Source organism: Acipenser ruthenus, chromosome 3, assembly GCF_902713425.1.
Source record: "Acipenser ruthenus chromosome 3, fAciRut3.2 maternal haplotype, whole genome shotgun sequence".
In the NCBI taxonomy this organism is placed as follows: domain Eukaryota; kingdom Metazoa; phylum Chordata; class Actinopteri; order Acipenseriformes; family Acipenseridae; genus Acipenser; species Acipenser ruthenus.
This window is the reverse complement of record NC_081191.1, coordinates 77,967,686-77,975,317: the sequence shown is the minus strand read 5'-3', so window position 1 is coordinate 77,975,317 and position 7,632 is coordinate 77,967,686. Positions and strand designations below refer to the sequence as shown.

Sequence of the window (7,632 nt, the reverse complement as noted above, 5' to 3'; positions counted from 1 at the left end):
ATTGTATAAAAGTGTTATTCTGGGTATTACTTAAATAAAACGTGTTACAGCTTTGTGGGGCAGCAGTGTGGAGTAGTGGTTAGGGCTTTGGACTCTTGACCGGAGGGTTGTGGGTTCAATCCCAGGTGGAGGACACTGCTGCTGTACCCTTGAGCAAGGTACTTTACCTAGATTGCTCCAGTAAAAACCCAACTGTATAAATGGGTAATTGTATGTAAAAATAATGTGATATCTTGTAACAATTGTAAGTCGCCCTGGATAAGGATGTCTGCTAAGAAATAAATAATAAAAAAAAAATAATAACAGCTCCATATACAGTGTATGGGCTGCCAATCCCATAGCCTTCAACCAACTGTACCGATTAAGCCAATACAATTTTGAGCATCATCTGAAGCTTTTATTTCTGCACAGCCCCACCAAGTCACTAGAGGCATGCGTGTGCTAGCATCACATCCCCATGGTGCTGCCTGCTAGACAGATAGTTAGTAGACAGCAAAGATGTTGGTAGACAGTCCATTCAAAGATATTCTATTATTATAGAATTTCTTTGGTTCATTTCCGAGCAGGAGCAGTAGCACTCAGAACCACGTTCATTACTGCTTGGAAGAATATATAAGGTAAGAATTCTTAATATTATTACATGTGGGGTGGGTGCTGGAGATTAAAAACTGAAGAAATTTTAAGAAAAATATTTTACGGGTGTTTTTGTAAGGCATTGAAACTTCTAGATTTCTTAATCTTAACCCATCTCGTTTATCCCTTATCTCTAAGGGAACACATGATTGTAATAATACTAATTTAATTTAAATGTATTGATTTTAAGGCAGTTTAGCCAGTCATTGTCTTCCTCACTCATTTAGATCAATAATTATCCCAGAGGAAAAATCCCCATTAATTAATGTTCTTTTAAACCCAGAGATTTTCAATTCATGGAATGCTTAGTGATTTAGAATGTTTCAAAAAACATGCAGGGTTAAGTTGTATCTAAATGTAAAAATGTGCATTCTAGGTTGCAGGAAATTGCATATTGTAAAGTTAACATTTCAAAAATTCTCAGAGAAGCATGTCAGCAGAACCCCGTGGAAGCAGGTCGCTCACCACCATACTATGAGCTGCTTGCTCTCTTAATTGAACACAAGCGTACCTATTTTCATATCTCAAATCATGGAGTGCGTGCAATGTCTTATCCTAATGTAAAAACAGTAGGATTAAGCATTAGCAATAGCACTCGTTTTAGACAACCGATAAAGATAGGGAAACTTGTTTGGTGATGCATTGATGCTGGATAAAGATCCGGATGTGGGATTATTGTCAATCATGCACAGTGTCTGTTTATTGGCTAGTAAAAAATCGAATGTGTATTACCGTGGTTGTCCACCAGGTGTCGCCCTGTAGGCTTCCTGTACTATTAGTGCAAAAGAGTAGGTGCTTCGGTGCTGTGTCTGGGAGCGGGTTGTTCTAGACGGGAGTGGAGTACCAGCGCAGCTGCCTTTCTGTAGCTGGGCATCACGGTGATCCGGTAATACAGCTGTTTTTCCTCTTTCGGCCAACATCCAGCAAATGGTCCAGTTCTGCATCTCAGCAGGGCATGAAAGCTGAATTTAGTTTCAATTACATTTTGGACTGAAAGGGGGGTGGGTGGGGGGCTGGGGTAAAGGAGAGAGTTTTTTTTCCCCAGGATATTATTTGGTAAGTGCAATGTCATTCCAGTTGTTTTTCTTTTTTTCTTATTTGCCTTGCATGATGTTCGTTTGTCTGCTGTTAAAGGAAACTGCACAGCATCAGCTCTTGCAAATAATAATAACAATGTATATTTTAAGGAAGAAAAATGTTGTGGGTTTTTTTAATTTTTTATTTTTTTTAAATTTAACAGTATCTATAACGTTCTAGCAGAAATATATGTCCATGGCTGACTGGAATGCTGCTGTGCAATGTGGGTTTCTTGGTGTACTTTCATGCCTAGTGACCTACATTTCGAATTATTGGTGTTTTATAAGCATCCATATTTTGCCTTGGTTTGCTCTAGATAATAATAATAGTAATAATAATAATAATAATAATAATAATAATAATAATAATAATAATAATAATAATTTAAAAAAAACAAAAAAACAAAACAAAAAACACGGTTGTTTCCAAGCCAAGGAGCTTGGCGTCTAAAAATAGGAGCATTGTTTTATAAAGGAGAGGTGAAATGTGATATCTGACTCCTGTATAATTAATGACTGGAAGAAAGATGCGTCTCCTTTTCTTACCGTCATTCTGTCTATAATGTGTTTGCATCGATTGCCTTTGCATAGACTAGGCTGAATCGGTTCATTTGATGTACTGCTGCCTGTCTCAAGACTTTCGTAGATTCATAGATTTTCGTAGTTTTTAAAAAAAATGCATATAGCTATTGATATAATTGTATCTGCACCACACTATGGTGCTGTGGTTGTTGACTCGTTACTGTATCATAGGCACTCACAGTTATATGAACAAGGTGTGTACCAACATTTTATCATATTAACATAACAGATATATTATTTTAAAACATTTGTTTACTCAGAAGCACGTTGATTCTGGCATGCTATCCAAAGCAGTCATCAGGTAGATTAAGTCGTTATTTATTATTTTTAAATTAATAAATAGCAGGTGTGCTATTGAAATGCAGTGGATTTTCATCCTTTTTTTGCGTTCACTGTTGAGTCTGCAGTTGAGAAACCACTCCAACTTCCAGCTCATTGTACAGTAGAACACATGAAGTGAATGAAATGTAACAAAATAATCTGTGAAAACAGTATGCAGATTTTCTATATTCTTTCTACCCTGGGATATACATGCTACTGTATTTAGAATTAACTGTAAAGTACCGTATGTGGAAAGTGGATCTATTCATTAGGAAGAAATTAAACCATGACAGTCACTGAAAGGTTTAAGGACATAATTAAAGTCACTATGGAGGTTGGACCGAAGACTCAGTTTGCTTATCAGTTTGTGCAATTCCAGGTTTTCAAGCCAAGCTTTTGACCACCTAGAAATCAAAGCCTCAAGTGTGTCTAATTAAGCTTACACACAAACCTGGAAATGCATACACTGCCTGCTGTGCAATGGCATATTCCCATCACTAGACTACCAGAGCAGTATTAGAAAAAGGCAGAAATCAACATTCAGTCGTAGATTACATAGGCTTATTAATTGAGATAGTGTGCATGTGTGGTGGTGGAGGTATTAGTAAGACCTGAAGAATGGTGTTATTCAGTACAGGTGACTATGTATTTGGGTAGATTGGCAACAGTTATGGAAACCAGTTGATAATCTCAAATTGCATGTTTTTGTTATTGACAATGTTTCTATGCCTATTATCTTGTAAGTACTGCTATCATAATACTCCAGTATCTATGGTGAAGAGGCAATGATGACCTTGGAACTCTAGCTTTTGTGTAATTATTGCGTTGCAGTTTTGCATACATTATTGTAATAGCCTATTATTATTCTATGATGTTTCGTGCAGCTGGAATCTTCAAATCATGGAACTGAATTTGGAATCTGGAGCATTGTAAAAATATAGAATGGTGGCACAAGTAGAACATGCACAATAAAACACTTATTTGACAATGCAGAGTAATTTCCTTTAGTTTACATGGATTCTACAGTATTTGGGGTAAGTGTGAGTATTTGGGGCCAGTGATCTCAGCAGGATACTGATATTTCAGCTCTGACAGGTTGCTTAATTCTGTTCCACAAAATTACTTATAACTTGTCATTATTGTGTTAGTAATAAAATAATGCACACAGTTGGTAATGTTCTATATTGTGCCACAGGGGATGCCAATCTAAAAATTACAAAAATCTTAATTACAATTACAAAATCTTATTTAAAAAACAAAAACAAAATAAAAAAACCCACAAAAAACATATCTTTTTTTTTTAACAGCTCACTCATATACATATTAAACATTAATCATGTTAAACAACCTGAACACACACATTCATTTTTTATTTTAAACTTCACACATCCACATCCTGCTTAATTGGTCAACTGAGGCTCAAAAATATTATTGGTGATATACTGTGTTGATATCGTCCAATACCATTATGGTTGAGTTTATAGAAAACATGGGCTGGGGAGTCCATTAGACCAGGCATAGAAACTTGCCCTCATTACGAGTGGTAATGAGTCCCATCTTTAAATGTCTGAGTCTGCAAAGCAAGTGTTATCAGTCGTGTAAAGAACGGGATTAGTTGGCAATGAGGTGAGTGATATCCTTTGGGGAAGGGAAAAGACTATGCAATTAGCATAAGAGTGGATGGCTATTGATCAGCTGTTGCTTCTGGCAGACAATGCCTATGGGAGTGTTTGTAGCGGGTCCAAAACTGCTTCCATCAAAAACGGTTGCTGGGAATTATAGTATGGTTTTCTGGATTGAACAGTGGGTACCTTCTACCCTTAGCATGGTTTTCCAAACTAGAAAGGGATTTAAGCAGGAGAACATTTACATTAAAAAAACACACAGAAAACAGAAGGAAAAGATAAACACCTTTGTTTAGATTGCTTTCCAGACATATTGATGCTGATGTAACTATCTGATTAACAGGGATTAGAGTCCCTGCAAACAGTGGATTGAGTTGCAGGTTTCAATTTGAATAGGTTTCATATTCTAAATCGATGGTGCAAAAACAAAGAAAGTTGGGTATTCTTGGACATTTAATGTTCCATAAATTATCTGCCCCTAGCCAGCGCCGCTGTAGCATCTATCACCCAGGCATGGCATTCTGTTTAATGGGTTTCCTTGAAAGTAATTAGGAACCAAGTTTGTACCACATTTGATCTAAATTTCATCATCTGTTCTTCTCATACTTTGAGAAACGTTCTGTTTTTGAAAACACACAGATAACTGGTTTCAGTTAAGCAGGCATGCAAAAAAGGCTGCATGGAAAGACTGTACATGTCTATGAGTCTACCCAGAGTAAATCCAGTTTGGGTGATTATTAAGGAGGGATGAAGGGGAGGAGCTAAACAATTGTCTTCCTTTTAAATTGTCAAAAGAGTATTTTGTCAATGGCCAATGGCTGTACATTTGATAATGCCTTTACTCAATTTTTACTTTCCCTCAAGACAAGAAAGCAGACCTTCAAACACCACTAGAGGTCATGCAACACTGTGCATCATAATTTTACAATGTGTGTGTAATATAGTGTAGCAGTGTGTGTAAGTACGAAAAGAGCAGACAACTGAAGGGAAACTGAGGGGATATCCAGGATATGCAAATTAAAAAAGCGAAAGAGAATACATTTTCAACAGTAATAGTAATAGTACACAAGAGGCCGCCACGGCAAGTAGGCAGGGTGTTGTAAACGCCGCGGTCTATTCTGTAACACTACAATTATCGCTAATTATTCAATTGGTACAGTTGAGAAAATGAACAGCATTAACATCACCAATGTGCAAAGAATGACAACCATGCTTTGCTAGCTGTTATTCACTTTGTACCTGTCACCATTATTACCGTGCAGCTTCATAATTGGTTTAGCTATGGAGCCCTTTACAGGCTAATTGGGTACCAAAAGAAACCTGCCTTTCAGAGCTGATAATCATAATTTTTCAGACAATGAATAATTCATCTTTCTTAGCAGTGAGAGGATTTTTTACTACAAACTAATTTTGGACATAATTTTGGGTTTCCGTTATAAATTAAATAAACAGTACTAATGGTGTTGGTCTTGTGCTTTTTGAGTTTGTTTCATTACTTGTCCTTTACAATAGATACTCAGAATTGTATTTTTTATTAAAATAAAATGTTGACACCTACAAATATAAAAACCAGGATGATATTGTGACAGAAGGTGTTAAAGTATGTTTACCATTTTACACAGTATTCAGTGTATGCAACCCTCCAATACTGGGACAGTATTGTTGGAGAGAATGTATTTTTGTCCCCCATTAAAAACATGTTGCTCTACTTGCTTTGGTTGGAGTATTCTATTGCAGCTACTGTTAAAAAAAAAAAAAAAATGAAATTGAAAAAAAAAATGAAATGCTAAAATTAAGTTTATTTAGATGTAAACCTCATTCTAAAAGGTCACTTGTTACACAGTTTTATATGATTTATATAGTGAGGTTCACACATCATCAATATGTTTTTAAGTGTTCTGATTTTACTGCTTGTTGATCTAATTTTAAAATACAATTTTGATTAGTTCATTTGTTATTACAGTTCTTACTTCCCCTCGTTGTTATATAATGGTTCCTGAAGTGTTGTTCTTTGTATATCACTTATTATTATTTGTTTATTTAGCAGATGCCTTTAACCAAGGCGACTTACAGAGACTAGGGTGTGTGAACTATGCATCAGCTGCAGAGTCACTTACAATTACATCTCACCCGAAAGACAGAGCACAAGGAGGTTAAGTGACTTGCTCAGGGTCACACAATGAGTCAGTGGCTGAGGTGGGATTTGAACCGGGGACCTCCTGGTTACAAGCCCTTTTCTTTAACCACTGCAGTTTTAAGGGGCAAAAAGGCAAAAATAAATCCAACCCAAGGGCACCAAGACAATTTCATACTCAACAAAAAAACAACAAAAAATAAATACAGAGCCTATTATGTTGATGGAATGTGAATTCAAACAAACACAAATCAATGTTTTTTGAGTGATTCACACACTAATTGTTACAAAAATAAAACATAGGTCACTTTTCCATTGTAAAAATAAAATTGTATGAAAAAAAATCCAATTTAAAAATAACACATTTTTTATAGTGAAAAAAATAATAATTTAGCAAAAAATAAATATTCAGGGTCTTTTATTTTTACTGAACTCGGTTAGGGCTGCAACGAAGGGTACATTTTGACCTTTGAAGGTTCAGGCACTAATTTGCATAATTTACTGGTGACGTCACCATAGCTACTGATTTATAGTTTATTGAAAATCCTATTATTTTACAGGTAATCCATAGAAATAGGATAAAACATTCACATGTATTTTTTTAAAAAAAATATTATATAAACAATAATCGTGTTTTTATAATTTGAAGAAAAATAAAAATACACGTTTTATTTACACGTAATTGATGCTGCTTGCGATCTATACAGTAAGTGTGCGCTGCAGCAGCACCAACTGCAACGGACAAAGCTTTATTTAACAGTCACCGTTCCAAGCAGGTTATTGGTCACAGTCACATTTTACTACTACTAAAAATATTAATAATAATACTAATAATAGTATGAACTTACAGTTTTCAAGTGACCCCAGAAAAAATCATAAACAGCAGAGGGGTTTTGAGTCATTTCTTTCAATACAGCTTACGCTATACAGCGCTTTGCTGTGGAGATAGTGAATGAAGAAATTAAAGGTTTGCCTCTGGATAAAGTACAAGCTGGAGGGGGGAGGGGCTGACGGTGCTCAGTTTTCGAAATTAAAATGATTAGTGTTGGTGTATATTTTGTATGTTTCAAACATATTCTACCATATCACTTCTCTTACACTGTCTTGTACACTAGGTACACTATTTTACTGAAGCACTACAACCGCTATAGGTACCGCCCCAGTGCTTTGGCCTACTATGGCCTACTCCATACACGGCAGCGGCGCCATATAGAGTTGCTACCGCACGTATAACGATTTGGTACAATGGACGTAGATTTTA

At 35.9% G+C, this 7,632-nt stretch overlaps 1 protein-coding gene across 5 annotated transcripts in view; it reads left to right on the top strand.

Moving 5' to 3' along the window:
* The first annotated feature begins 598 nt into the window (after positions 1 to 598).
* Positions 599 to 7,632, top strand: part of ctnnd2a (catenin (cadherin-associated protein), delta 2a) — a 326,927-nt gene continuing 319,893 nt past the window's right edge. For 2 of the 5 annotated variants that reach the window (XM_059017247.1, XM_059017246.1), the window contains exon 1: positions 1,452 to 1,689. The gene's annotated coding sequence lies outside the window, so the exon portion shown is untranslated. Of the gene's footprint in view, positions 618 to 1,445; positions 1,690 to 7,632 lie in introns of those variants that run through there. The other 3 variants (XM_059017244.1, XM_059017243.1, XM_059017248.1) reach the window with 3 other exon arrangements.